This window comes from Cyprinus carpio, chromosome A11 (genome assembly GCF_018340385.1).
Source record: "Cyprinus carpio isolate SPL01 chromosome A11, ASM1834038v1, whole genome shotgun sequence".
Taxonomy (NCBI): domain Eukaryota; kingdom Metazoa; phylum Chordata; class Actinopteri; order Cypriniformes; family Cyprinidae; genus Cyprinus; species Cyprinus carpio.
In genome coordinates, this window is record NC_056582.1 from 18,600,542 (window position 1) to 18,616,247 (window position 15,706).

A 15,706-nucleotide genomic window follows, 5' to 3' on the forward strand; every position below is an offset into this window, starting at 1 on the left:
TCTCTCCTCCCTCCTTCGTCAGCGCTAAGGAAAACCGAGCATCTGTGCACTGCCTTTTCTGTTCGCATGGCGGCGCTGTGCATCCACACTGATGGAGTATACACTCCCAATCCTCCCGATTTCTGATGGATATCTGGATCATTCACACATGTTCACAAAGAACGGATTGAGGACATAGTATTGAATTATAACGTTTAAAAAAAAAAAAAAAACCAAAGAAAAAAAAACATGTGTGCTGAATTAATAGCAGGATTTCTCGCATGGCCTTTCTTCTGTGGAAGTGCGTTAATGAAAAGCAAACGGCAGAAGCATCTGACAGCAAAATGACCATATAGTTCGTTTTCAAAGAAAACAAGAGTTATGGCATCTTTTTTTAGTTCAGTTTACAGTTTTCTAGAGAATTCGTGGGAAGATTACTGCCAGATGTTATCAATAAAGACATACAAAGATATATTCTGTGCTCATTTGGAGAGTTTAAATGAATTACATTGAATCAATCACACACACACATACACACACAAAACATTTATATATTTTATGTGTGTGTGTGTGTGTGTGTGTAGGCCTGTATACAGTGCTGCTTGAAAGTTTGCGAACCTTTTAGAATTTTCTATATTTCTCCATAAATATGGCCCAAAATATCATCAGATTTTCAAGTCCTGGAAGTAGACAAACATAATCCAATCAAACAAAGGAGGCAAAAGCATACTTAGTAATTTATTTATTAAGAAAAATGACCCAGTGTTACATATATGTGAGTGATAAAAGTATGTGACTCTTTGCTTTCAGTAGCAATAACTGCAGCTAAACATTTCCAATAACTGCTGATCAGTCCTGCACAACATCTTGTAAGAGTTTTGGCTCATTTCTCAGTACAGAACCACTTAAACTCTGTGATGTTGGTGAGTTTCCTCCTATGACCTGCTTGCTTCAAGTCCTTCCACAACATTTCAATTGAATTAAGGTCTAGACTTTGACTCGGCCGTTCCAAAACATTAACATTGCTGTTCTTTAACCATTCTTTAATAGAATGACTTGTGTGCTTGGCATTGTTGTCTCGCTGGATGACTCACTTTCTCTCAAGATTCAGTTCATGCACAGATGTCCCGAAATTTTCCTTTAGAATTTGATGGTATAATTCAGAATTCATTGTTACATTAATGCTGGCAAGCTGTCCTGGAGCAGATGCAGCAAAACAGGCCCAAAATGATACTACCACCACCATGTTTCACAGATGGGATAAGGTTATAATGCTGGAATGCAGTTTTTCTTTCTCCAAACATAATGCCTCTCAATTAAACTAAAAATTCTATTTTGGTCTCATCTGTCCATTAAACCTTTCTCCAATAGTCTTCTGGCTTGTCCACATGATCTTTAGCAAACTGCAGATGGACAGCAATGTTGTTTTTGGAGAGCAGTGGCTTTCTCCTTGCAACTCTGCCATGCAAACCATGGTTGTTCAGTGTTCTCCTGATGATGGACTCATGAACATTAACATCAGCCAATGTGAGAAAGGCCTTTAGTTGCTTAGAAGTTACCCTGGGGTCCTTTGCAACTCTTGCAGACTATAACACATCTTGCTTTCAGAGTGATGTTTGTTGGCCAAATACTCCTGGAAGGGTAACAGTGGTCCTGAATCTGCTCCATTTGTACACAATCTGTCTGACTGTGGATTTGTGGAGTCCCAACTCTTTAGAGATGGTTTTGAAACTTTTTCCAGATGAGCAACAACAACTATTTTTCTGAGGTCCTCAGAGATCTCCTTTGTTTATGCCATGATTCACTTCCACAAATATGATCAGACTTTGATAGATCCCTGTTATTTATATAAAACATGACAGGCAATGGCACCTGATCCTATTGATTAAAAACACATCTGAACAGATGGACTCTAATTTCACCTTCAAATTAACTGGTAATCCTAGAGATTCACATACTTTTGCTACTCACAGATATGTAATGTTGGATTATTTTCCTGAATAAGTAGAATATTTTTTTATAATCTGTTGGATTGGGTTCTCTTTTAGGACTTGTGTGAATATCTGATGATGTTTTTGGTCATATTTATGCAGAAATATAGAAAATTCTAAAAGGTTCACACACTTTCAAGCAGCACTGTATATATATAAAGATAATTACGCATATTTTGAGTCCATTAAAATTTTGTATTTTCAACATAATTTTCATAATAATTAAGGGGAGTTATTTATTTGGGAGTTATTTATTTATTTAATTCACATTATTTTCAGTGTATAAGTACTTTAGCATTCGAATATATCCCTTTTTTATATTACCGTAATGAGAACGAGATGGTTTTGTATTACAGTAATGAGAATTTGTGCTTAATTATCATGACAATAATGTCACAATTTTAAAGGTCATAAAAATGGGCTTAATGTTCATATGCAAAATATACTTTCTTATTTCTTTTTTCAGAATATGACCATGAATATGACAAATATGACCTGGACATGCTCTTTTTGATGGATATCTGGTGATAAGAGTGGGGGTGCTTGGATCATCCACACATGTTCGCAAAGAACGGAATGAGGACATCTTATTGAATTATAATGATATAACAATTTTTTTTTTTAAATGTGTGTGCTGAATTAATAGCAGGAATTCATGCATGGCCTTTCTTCTGTGGAAGTGCATTAATGAAAAGCAAACGGCAGAAGCATCTGTCAGCAAAATGACCATATAGTTCGTTTTCAAAGAAAACAAGTTATGGCATCTTTTTTTGAGATTTCTAGAGAATGTGTTGGAAAATGACTGCCAGATGTTTTCAATAAAGACAAGGGCCAGAGTGGGACTCATTTTCAGCCCTGGAGCTTCATGCCTTAGTCCGGCCCACTTTTTTTACTGGCCTTTTCAGTGTCGCCTTTGAGCGTTGTATTATCCATTTTTCAACTATTATTTTTTGCTTGCATATCTCCAACAACTGATTTTTTTATTATTATAATTTTTTTTTATCAAGGTGCCATTGTCTGGGGAGTCAAAAGGTAATACATGTGTTTATTCTTGTACAGGGGCGCAACTGCACATTTGATAAGGGGTATGCAAGGTCAGTTTTGGTGCCCCCCAGTATTCTAGCCCCTAACACTAACTCCCGCAGAAAACTTTCTGCAAGTCGATAACCAAAGCTAAATGACTGCAGCCACTAGCGTCAGTCGCTAGTGCGTCTCTTGAGATCAGGGGAGTGAGGTTTACCTGCACAGCACCTACTCGCTGGCCTTCGTTACACTCACCCCCCTAAACCTCACTCCCATCTGGGTCACGGCACCAATGTAACTGGTCTCTTATCCTCTTTGCGTTGTGTTGTGTCAATTAAGCTCTTGTTCAATAAATTATCTCCCATTCATCAGTTTATTCACTGAGAAAACACAGTAACAGAGTGAGTTGATATAGGCCTATTCCAGCATATTCGACACTCCTCCTGCTGGCGCTATAATAAAACATATTTTTCACACTCTTCACCAACATCCAACACTTTTCTTGATATTGAAAATTATCACACATTTCATTAACAGACAGATAGAATTACAGAGCTATCAATCACACGACTTACCGCTGGCCTTACACACGTGAACTGATAAGTGCAATTGAGGGCGCACACAGCACAAAGAACCAGCCAGCCAATAGGAAGCCCTATTAACCCCTATTCTGTCCAACCATCCTCCAGTGTGATTATTTAACATTCTTAGCAAGTGGAGACACAATATATTGTATATGTACAACCCTGTTACACATGGAAGGATACAAACTCATCAGGGGTGAAAAAAGTGACAAAGGTTTGAACCCCCTCCCCCCATTTTCAGTACTATTGGGGGGTGAAAAAAGTGTGTTATATAACATCCCCTTTAACTCCAAAAGGTTTTTTTTTCTTCTTTATTTTTTGTCAAACACATGTAATATTGCTCACTTTTACACAAATTACCAATTTTAAATTTAAAACGGCAATTTTTGGCGAAAGGTGGCTAGTTTGTATCCTTGTTAACAATCTTCTCAGTGTCTCTCAAATGTAAATCAAACGCCCATTCACAAACATATCGTGACTTCACTTTTTGAGCAATACAGGTACGCATAAATTAACTGATATTAACGTTAAACACTTATTGCCCTCTTAGGCAACAATGTCAAATGTTGAATGACTTCATATACAATGAAATAAATAATAATAATAGTTTGCCATTTTCTGTTAGTTCACTTGTATATTGCTGTATTTTAATGAATTGTTTTTCTTTTCCCCTTTTTCTTTTCTGTTCTGCGCCCCATCGTTTCTCTCCTCTATTCATTGTGTTCATGTGACTCTGTGACGGTAATGTGTCAGAGCAGTTGATATGTACTCTGATTTTACACAGATTTAACTGTGATATTGACATGCTGTGTACTTTTTGTGGTCTACATAAACGTTTTTCATTTGTTTTGGAATTGTCCTTATTCAACGAGTTTTTGGTTAGATTTCTGCTCGTTTGTTAGAGATCATATTATGCGCAGCTTTCAACTTAGTTTTGAAAAGATTTTATTTGTTTTGTTTTTTCACTTACGATATGTCATTTCATATGGAATATTATTTGATTAATTTGTTACCTTTGTTGGCAGAGTTTAGTATACATAAATGCAGGTATGGTGATTATAAACCCTTATTTATTTTGAAGTCAGAAGTTAAACAATACTTAAAAAATATTTATAATCTGATAAACAAGAAAGCTGTTAAGTATATTAATGTAGCCTATGTAAGCATTTCCATTTTATTTTTTTTTAATTTGTAAATGTATTATTTTTTTATTTCTTTTTTTATTTTTTATCATTTCAATGTAATTTTATGTCCTTCTTTCCTTGTCTTCACCCCCTGGCTAATGTAAAATGTTGAATGTTAATTCAACATTTGCATACCCTGTTTTTGCGCTACTGTTCTTGTAGAAAATAAGTGTTCATTCTTTAAGAAAATAAGGAACAGCGTAAGGGATGCTTCAAATATTTGTAGCCTACTGTACCATAATATAGGCTGTTTGCCTGCAGTTAAAAAGTTCTCAGAAATAATCACAATTGTTTTTCTTAACCTATTTATGTACAATTACTCAAAAAACGAATTTTGAAGTCATACAAAAAATGACATCGGCCTGAGTTAACTATACCAATATAGAATTGTGACTTCACAAGTGTAGGAATTTAGGAGGTGAAAATACTATGAATTACAAATGGCATTAAAATTGAAAGCGTAACAACTGAACGTCTATGAAACCTCAGTCAATAAAGCATTTTAAACAATGGCATAAAGACATTATAAGCTGTGCTCATTTGGAGAGTTTAAATGAATCACATTTATAAATATATGTGTGTGTGTGTGTGTGTGTGTGTGTATAACAAATTATTTCCAATTAAATAATTTGTATAACAAATTATTTCCAATTGTAGGCATGTGACAGAGCGTGCACTAGTCCCAACTGACAAGAGTTACTCCACTGAGTCACCTTCAGCAAATGATATCTACATAACCATTCATATTCCAGTAAAGTCTTCCTTAAACATGAGTACATACACGCCCAGCAAATGCACACTTAACTGACTCCTGCTGAACTCTGTGCTAGCACTGAAGCCCACAAGACAACTGTAAACCCCGTAAGCATACAATCATATGGCACCACATGTGCAGAGGAAATTACTGATCATCTCATCATGCAGGCTGAATGCCATTTGTCCTGTACTGCTAGGTGTGGAGAAATGGGGTGGCTGAATTTGGGACTGCTCAAGTGTGGAAAGAAAGAAAGGCAAACAAAAGAGTGAGAAAGAAAATAGAAAGAAAATATATCTTCCACATCCTTTCCAAAGTTCCACAGAATTTCATATCACTTGCACAAATATCCCCATGAACTCAGGTTACGTAAGATAGAAAAGCAGCATATGGAAGCCCTTAAAATTCCAAATATAGGAAGAAGAGAGAGGGAAGACATAAATATATACTGTAATCAATTATTTTACATCAAACGGGATATAACATACAGGAAATTTGATTGGTACTTGCTCATGCAAAATTCAACACCATGATGCTAGTGCCCCAGCTAACAGGAAACGCTCTCAGAACAGTGAATAATGTTCTGGCAAGGTTCTCTCAAAGTTATGAACAAACATTCTTCCAGTAATATTAATAGAATGTTTATTTAAAGTTATCTGGTTTTATCAATATTCACAAAATATACACAAAAACATCATTCATACTTCATTCATGGAAAGTTCAGCTAACATTTTTAAATCTTTTTTTTTTTTTTGTAACTGTATACTTTTTTTAGAATGTTTACAGAAAATTCAAAAATAATGTGCAAATAACTTTTTTCAAACTGATAAAATGCAATGTACCCTTAATGTCTGTGTACAAAAAAAAAAAAAAAAAAAAAACCTGGACATTTTGAGTGTTCAAATAATAATGTAATGACTAGTTCATGACAAATAAAAGATACACAATAGTTTATCTGGATCCAGTGATATTTAAATAAATAAATAAATAAATAACAAAGTAATTACTAGTGTGTCAAAGAAGTTCCTATATTCTATGGGATTTCTCACCTATTTTTTGTCTATATATATAAATTCTTTTCAAAAAGCTGCCTGTCTCAAGGTATCTTTCAGTGGAGGATGAGTTAGGCCTACACATTTAAGTTTATTCCAATCACTAACACAAAGTTTGACTTCACTAATTAAATTAGTCAACAGTTATTTGGTTATGAAAAAGAAATAATTAAAGCAACTGGATGTAGTTTTGTGTACGCCTATTTTTGCGACTTTGGAGCCCCCTACAGTTAAGTGAGTGGAATACACAGTGGTAAATACAGTATAACTGCTGTAATTGCAGTGTATAGCTTGTAGCCTACATGTTCATTTGTTGCTGACGTAAAGCAATCCACCCTTTTCGCAAAAACAAGGGTAAATTTCGTACCCGCTCACCAAACAGCATACTTCCAGTTTGGCGGGAGTGTGAGAAAGAAACTGCAGCTGTTCACCTTGTTAGCAGTCACAGTGTACTATTTTGAAATTGATACTTCAAGAAGGTATATATATATATATATATATATATATATATATATATATATATATATATATATATATATATATATATAAAACAAAAAACACTTAGCCTATACATTGGCTACAGCTGTTTAAGTCATATGTAAAATAGTGTAGCCTATATTGTGATGGTTGCTATGGTGGATAAAGTGTAGGAATTTTTCCCATAATGTCAAATGTAGCACAATTAAAGATCATAAATGCCTCCTTTTAAATTTTCTGTTTTGTGTGGAATAAAACAGGGCCATTAAAATCAATTCAAATGGAGCTGTTTTATTAGGCATTTAAGCAAAATAAACATGAAACTGATGCCAAAGTGTGAAGGAGGATTAGACACTGATTCGAACTTAGTAGGACTACTATTTGTTAACAGATCTGAGGCTCAAACAGTAACACACTCGATTACATACATACACACTTAAAACACATACACATATTTCCGAGGTCACACTCATAAACATGCCCTATCTCTCTGACCTTGAGCTCTACAAGTTCTATCACTGATTAGAGGATGAAAACGAATCTTTTCCGCAGTTAGTTCTGTAATTACCTTTTTTTTTTCTTAATTTAATGTCTGTGTCTAGATATTGGGGTCTGCATCTCCCTGTTTTATCTGCATAATCCAACATCCAAAATCCATCTCAAATTGTATATAATTTGGGACTTTTGGCATCCTATTTTTAATATGCTACTATTTAAGAAGCACAAGCTATATTCTTGCACAATGTTTATGATTAATAGTATGCAAATTAGGATGCAGGCCTCCAATCTGATACACATGTCCAATTTTGTTCATTAGATCAGCCAAAAATGTAAAATGTTCAGAACTGGAAAAAGATTGTTAAACATAGCTCTGCGAAACAGCTTTGACTCCCTCATCTAATTAAATTCTGAAAAAAAAAAAAAAAAAAAAAAAAAAAAAAAATCAAGATGTCAAGCACCTGTGTGAAGAGAAATGGGGCAACATCAAAGCACTGTGGAGTTAGCAGGAAGCACTATTTCAGCTCAACTTCTGCAGAATAATCAAGCAGTCCTTGTGAAACAGCGATGGGTTTGTATTCTTTCCCTTGTTTCTTGGCAAAACTTGCATATTTCCTTAAAAAGGAAAGAAAGGGATGGAGGGGGAAAAAGGAGATGGAAGGGGTCCAAATGATAGGAGACCGAGTCTGTTCTGTCTCAGAGGCCTTGGATGACTAATACTACAAGAACGATTCCACACTTCCCTCCAGTTACAAGCTCAAAAACTACTTACTCCACTACATCAAGACCCTGATGAACAACTCTGCTACAGAATAACCTAGACATATGACGTTTTGCAAACTCATCAGCTGTTTTTGGAAGTCCATTTCTGCCACATAAGAAAATAAAAGTAAAATATAAAAGTCCAAATTATAACAAAAATCTAAATCTAAAGGCATAATTATGACATTAAAAGTCAAAAAAATTAGATTAAGGCAAAAATTTCTAAATTGTTATATTAAAGTCATAATTATGGCAAAAAGTTGAAACTGACAAGAATGTAAAATTATGAGGTAAAACATAAATTATGACAATGTTAAAATAAATTATGACAATTATCACATGAAAAATCTAAATTATGACAAAGTTAAAACTGGGCAATAAAAAAATACATTCTAACATGTCAAAATTGTCATAAAACAGTTTTTACCAAAGTTTAAATTATAACATGTAAAGTCAAAATTATGAGATAAAGTCATTATGACATAAAAAAGTATAAATTATGAGATAAATTATGAGACATAATACAATTATGAGATAAAGTTATTATGACCAACTCTTACTGACTCAGCTCTTAATTTTTATCTCATAATTATTACCAAAGCATGATTTGTGTGTGTGTGTGTGTGTGTGTGTGTGTGTATGGCGGAAACATCTTCCATACAACTCTATATTAGTTAATTAGTTAATTAAACCGAAAATTGGACTCATGTCTGCAATTCTGAAGAACTCACAAGAACTCTTTTTTCTAAAATTAGATTTTCCTGCTTGTGTGCAACTAAAAATATATTGCGTGCCACAGTTCCTCTCATCACAGAATCATGGTGCCCAATCTTTGAATCCAGAGCTTCACTGAAATCTTAGAATTAGCAGAAGAACCGATTTACTTTCAAATTAAACCACAGGTTTAGAAAAATAGAAGCACAATAAAAAAAGAATACTGGCATTTTAGTGCACTCACGCTGTCTCTGCAGACCTGTTTTTAATAAAACCAAGGCATAGCTACCCAATCATAGTTTATGACGTTTAACTTAAGATAACATTTAGTCTGCTTTTAAAACCAGATATGTGATATTGTAATTGGCATATGGTGCTATTCACTATTGTTTCAAGTTTATAGTCAGCATAACCTTTTACATAATGCTCCCTCCTCGTTCTCCCTAACCAATGATTCGTGTTGGACAGACCTTCAGAGCAGTGAATCTGTTTGAGAGGAGGGGCTTGTCCTCAACAGGCAAATATTGCCTCAATGGGAACATAAAGTGAAACATATTCACAGAATATACCTTTTTTAAGAGTACAGTGTTGACGGTTCCATTGAGTCATCTGTCTGTGCATTGTAAATACAGTGTGCTTATGCTCACATCCGTGTTATGTTAAACAGAGGAGCTTGAACCGATGTTTTGGCTAGTGCAGATCGGAATAAGACATATTCATTAATAATTTTCTGATTTTTGTCTATAAGGCCGGATGATTTTTAGTTGCGACCTTTAATTAGTCTTTGGAGTCAATGCAAACATTCACATTTCTCGGTGGGTAGCCTTTAGCCTCGACAGTGTCCAATGATCTTCTTCTCAAACTGAAGAACAAGATTATTGTCCCGCTCAGATATAACGACTGCTGACTGTATCCATAGTGACTGTGAAGTTCACATTTAATTTAAATTGGTTTACAGGAAGTGGAATTGGAAAATCTGGAAGTACTTCTCCCATTCGTTTTTTTTCCATTCAGAGATTCAAAATGGTTAAAGAGTAATAAGCTATGAACCAAACCAACCGTCAACAAAGTGAAAAACAACATTACAAACTTTGAGATGAAACAAAAAGTAAAATTAGTTTACAAGAAAAAATAAAATAAGGTACAAGACTGTGTACTTAATGACTTTAATGAAGGATAGAACCTCAATTCCCAAGGTACAAAAGCTGTCACTGGGGCTGTACCTTTTCAAAAGGTACACCTTTGTACCTATTGGGTTCTAATATGTACACTTTAAGTACTAATATGTACCTTTAAGGTACCAAAATGGACCCTTAAGGTACAAATATGTACCTTTTGAAAAGGTACAGCCCCAGTGACAGCTTTTGTACCTTTATTTCTGAGAGTGCAAGAAGCATTGCGGATGACATAATTAAATTAAAAATAATGGAGAAAACAGAACTATTAATTTTAAGATTATATACCAACATATATTTAGGTACAATATACACCTGTGAGCCATTACAGCCTAGAGCAATGAGTGCACTTTGCATCTGAACAGAGCAGAATATATAAACCACCCGAGGACCGGTTCGTGTCAGAATGTGAAAAGCTGACTATTTATTGGAGTTTTGAAAAAAGGATAAATTGTGATGGCACTATGTCTCAGAACTTCAATCTCAATTGAATTTTTCGTATTTGTTTAGTTTAAAATACACTAACTTGCATTCTCATTACAGTTGAATTTGTGACCTGTTTTTCTGGAGTTCACCTTTGCTAAAATAAGTAAGAAAACCAGACTCATCTCCATGAGCTGTTCCATGAACTGCCTCTTAATTCAATCCAACAATTTATGTTGCCAAAACTGAGTACTTTCAAGTCAGCTAATGAGTTGCTGCTTTTACTTCCAACATTCATCAGGATGGCATTGGCCGACTATCATTTATTCAGAATAGATCACATTGTAACTACTCCATTATGTTAGTGATGATCCAGGCTTATATTATTATGAAGTGTTTTGATTCAAGTGGGATTCGAGGGGGTTTAACCCCCCCACCCCACCTAATTTAAGCCTGTGACTCAGCCTCTCTTACGAGCTGTAACAAGATTGCGTGTGTCTTTTGACTAAGTGTTTAACCGTGGTTTTGTTAGCCCGATCCTATGGTTCACTACTGGCCGGAGTTTATTTAAACTAAATTAAAATCCCACCATGAAGCTCTCCAATCCTTTACTTTAACCATTTTCTCTCTGTCTCTGATTTGATCTCTTATCCTCCCATTTCTCTACTCCCCCATCTTTCCAAAGGTTCCTCACTCCCCATGTATTCAAGCGTGCTTCTTTGAACCAAACTTAAACAAAACACACATTTCAATTTCCTCCAATATATTTACCTAATCCAGTCTTTTACACATATGTCCTCTTTTGATTTCACTCTTTGTCATTGCTCACTTTTTTCTGCAGGCAACTTGCATCTTTTAACTGAGATAGTTCTGTGACCACATGCCTCCAGATGTTGGCCATCAGTTTTTTTAAAGCCAGCTGGGAGACATTATCTGGGCACATTGTACCAAACCTCCCCGCCTCCCCTCCAAAACCCCTCCCATACCTCCGTTTCCATGACCACAGAGCTCTTCTGTGGGATTTCAAGAGAATTTGGCAAATGGGTTTGGCATGTATTTACTAGTATAGTATATTGCATTATATCAGAATATTGTACTTGTAACATGCCACAGCATTAAACTTCATGTCACGGGAAGCTCCTAAAGAAACCCATTTTGCACCACTTACATGAAACAGACAGGATCATACAATCTGGCAAGATAAAGAATTAAGTATGTTGAAATAAGTCAAAAGTTTGTTTATCTCAAGGCTGAATGCCTTAAGGTTTGTTGAAAATAAAAAGCAGATCTGGTTCACTTAAATATTCAGGCTCTTGCTGAGTTAAGAAAGAATTGTAATATCAGAGGCTGAAACTGCCCAATGAGTGAGGGCAAAAAAGTTGAATTTGAATAAGGTTTGGCTGTTTAAGCAGCTGTAGGTTTTTTTCTGAGTTAATAAGGCTCCAGCTGGGAAAGCTTGTTCTTGGGAAACCTTGTTCTTAGGAAAGCATGGGGAACATATTTAAAAAAATTAGACCAGACATTACCTTTCAAAACATTTTTTGTTTTAAAAATATATAATATTTTAAAATGTTATGCAAAGCTGAATATTCAGCAGTCATTATTCCAGTCCAGTCCATGTCACATGATCTTTTAGAAGTCATTATAATATGCTGATTTGCAGATCAAGAAACATTTCTTATTATTATCAATATGAAAAGAAGAAGAAGAAGAAAAAGTTCTGCTGCTTGATATTTTTGTTAGGATTCTTTGATGAATAGGTTCAAAAAGTTAAAAGGAACAGCTTTTTTATTTGAACATTCTAAATGTCAATTTAGATCAATGTAATGTGTCGTTGCTGAATAAAAGGTTTTAATTTCAAATTTAAATGTTTAGTCTTTCTTTGCCGGGAAAACAGACCAAAAATATTGATGATTTCACTACAACACAATTTTTGTCCAATCAGATGATCTTACAGTTAGAAAGCAAATTGCCATCATGATCAAGCCCTTTAATGTGCCCTAAACCTCCTCTTTTAACAGGAAATATATCAACACAGAAAACAAAAAGCAATATATGGCGTCTTTATGTCCACATATGACAGGGATTGGGGTTTGGTTTACTGAAAATTGAGATACTTATTCAAATAATTCTCTCAATTCCTATAAACCAAAATATGGAATCTAATGTTGAGATGGTCCAAGGTCCAAGATATATCACAATATGGGAGCAACTATGTTCTGAGTCTTACCATCTAGAGGAGCATGTAACCAGTTTAATGGTGGACTGGAAGTCGTGATCACTATGAGATATACAGTACTGTATACAAAGAAATAACAGAAGCAACAGTGTGTATGGAAGTGGAGGATTTGAATTTATTTTTATTTTTTTTCAATAATAGTTTAATGGTTGATGTGGTTGCAGGCTCCAGAGTAAGGATAGGAAACAGATGCCATGGCAAAACCTCAATAGATGAGGGCAAGAATACACCTTTGCTACTGATTCCCTGACCGGAAATGACTTGAAAAGAATGGGATGATTCTAGCTGCACATCATGTGGAGAACAGGGTCTTGACATGGTGTTTCTGAGAGATATGAGAAGCAGAGCCAACTGTTGAGATCTGTTGGAAAGATATGGTAATTAGTAAATGTGAGAATGCGGACAGATACAAAAGTACAGGCTCATTAACCATCTAACAGACGCTAATGATGTGCTAAAGGTAGGATGGTTGGACGGACAGTGTGCCAGACATTAAGCTGTGCTTGCCAATGGAAATGTTAAGTGTTTTGTTTACTTGAAAGGAATCCAGTGAGACTATTAATTTAATGTATCACAGTTGTTCTTCTAGGGGATGTCTTTTCTAGGGAAAATGAACATTAATGAGAAATTGTATAATGGTAAAACGAATCCATATGTGATATGTTTACAGCTAAAGTGAATCACTTTACTGCTTCCTCTCATGGTTTGTCACCTCGGGGTATTAAATAAACTGAACCAGGAGTCTACTTCATTCACTGATCTGATTCACCTGACTCTTAAAAGATAAGAGAAATTAATGGGAAAAAGAAAATTAAGTACAAGGAATGAATTATTGAATGAATGAATGAAGATAATTTATATATAACCATTTAAAAGTTTATAGTCAGATTATATATATATATATATTGGATGTATTTTTGGATGGATTTAAAAGATGTTTTAAATTATATATATATATATATTGGATGTATTTTTGGATGGATTTAAAAGATGTTTTAAATTGATAAGCAAAGTTAAAACAAAGACATGTTACAAAAGATTTCTATTTCGAATAAATATTTTTTCTTTAAACATTCAATCAATTCATCAAACAAATTCTAAATAAAAGTAATGTTTTCCACAAATATAAACAAATAAATATTAATAATGTTTCTTAAACACCATTAGCATATTATAATGATTTCTGAAGGACACTGAAGACTGGTGAAATGATGCTGAAAATTCAGATTTGCATCACAGGAATAAATTATATTTTAAAATATAATAAATAGAAAAAAATATTTTAAATTATAATACCATTTTACAATGTTACTGTCTTTACTGTACTTTTCATCAAATAAATGCAGCCTGTAAAATAAAAATACTTCTTTCAAAAAAATGGGATTTTATTTTTTTTATTGTCTGAATATTTACAGTCTGAATGTAGTGTGCAAATATGTCAAATCCTACATATTTTTTCTTCCTACCAAAATAGAAAACTGTATCCTAAGTCATAAGGCTGGCAAGTGCATTTTGTGCCCTGTTTCATGTCTCTCCTCTTACTGTTAGGCTAATTTTCTGGATACATTTAAATGGCCTTGACAGATGCTAAGAGTTCTTTGGGGTGAGGAAAGCATATGTCACATAGAAAAACTACAGGCAGATCTCTAATGACATATTGCATGCTGTCAGGGGCTTTGCATTAGGCCTATACATTGTCATGGACAAATGTATAGGCTATAGACAATCCCATTCTCTGTTCAACAAGTAAAGAAGCAGTGCTCATCCTTTCCAAGATGTATTACTTATGGGATAAACAAAATATTTCATGTCATTATTCCAACACTAATATCCAAAGCAAGGGTCTTCAACCGGGGGTCTGCAGTGGAAGTGCAGGGTCCCAATTCATGTTTGATCACAAATACATTTTTGTTTAAAAATTAAAACATGGTTAAAAACATCACAAAATCAATTCATTCAAAGCACCCTGAAATGAAAGCAAGAGCACCCTTAGTTGAACCTGATACTGTAATGATGATGACAAAAACGATTTCGCAAATGTTCCATTGCAGTTTTAAGTTCTGGCTCGGGAGCATGAAATTATCCTTTTTACAGCGTGTTTTTGCAGCGGTGAAAAATGTAGCCAATCACAGGCATGTTTGTTGGTCTCTTGAACACAATGGCCAATTAGAGGTGTTTAAGTTAGACTCCAGTCACCGCCCACAGTCACAACACCAGAGAGTTTGTTCAGTGCTGAGTTATGCTCTCTCTCCCCAATCCTCTATCATAAAAAAAGAACAACACAATGTAAGTAAGGGATGCATTATGCAGTGTAGACAACTTTACTGATTTTAATATAACATTGTGAGATCGCAAGCTGAAATGAGTGACAGCTTTTTAAGTGATTGCAAAGTGAAAAGTTTTTTCACACTTTCAAGGCTACGTATAGGTCGTTGAAATGACATTTAAGTGCGATTCATTCTAGTACTGAACAAAAAAGGCATGCCAAAATAGAAATACACACAATGTAAATGCAGGACTAATAGATTACTAGGAATATATTTGTATCTATATATATATAAATATTTAATTCTATTCCAATTATTTGTAAAAGTAATGACTTGTAAACAATCTTAAATGTCTCACTGTACATTGCTATTTTTGTTATGGTGGATCTTGTTATTTATATTGCTTACACATTACATCTGCACTTTATTAGGAAACCCTTACTAATTTTAGATTAATTTTAGCCTACTCAGTGCTTTGATTCTTAATTGTCCATCTCACAGTAAAATTACATTTTAAGTTTTAGTAAACTTGAAGCTAATGTTCTAGTACATATTTATTTGTCCATCTGACAGTACCTATTTTG